Genomic DNA, 549 nt, shown 5'->3' on the forward strand with positions numbered 1-549 from the left:
TAGTTATCAAATCCCAACTGGTTTATCTTAAACCAGTGCTGTCACTGCTACAAATTCAATTTTGAGTCTTCCCTGAGGACAGAGAGCAAAGCTGTTAGCGAGCCGCTGTGTTAGCATGGAGGTACATCTGCAACATAAGCAAGCGTAGGGGATGGAGCAGGAGCTGCAGACACAGGGGAGGAGGGAGGTGGTGTAAGCAGGGAGGCTGCTCAGAGGTACCCAGGACTCTTCTGGCCACAGATCACACCTGTGCCCAGGGCATTTTTTGAGTTATTTATTTCATTTCCAAAAGTGAGTGCTTGACAGTCACTCCCTGTGAGACCTAAAGAAGGCAGAGACTTGCCTTTCCTTGGGATCTGCTCCAAAGACCCCAGACAGATTAGGGGGTGGCTTCCTACCAGCTTACACAAACGCTCCACCAGACTCCCTAAAGCTACAGTGCTGAGATGGCACTAAGCTGCAACATCCAGAGCTGGATCCCACCTGCACTACTGGCTCACATGAGTGCGCACCAAGGTCTGGGGTTTTTGGACTCAGTAGTTCATCTGG

This window comes from Pygoscelis adeliae, unplaced genomic scaffold (genome assembly GCF_000699105.1).
Source record: "Pygoscelis adeliae isolate BGI_AS28 unplaced genomic scaffold, ASM69910v1 Scaffold1, whole genome shotgun sequence".
In the NCBI taxonomy this organism is placed as follows: Eukaryota; Metazoa; Chordata; class Aves; order Sphenisciformes; family Spheniscidae; genus Pygoscelis; species Pygoscelis adeliae.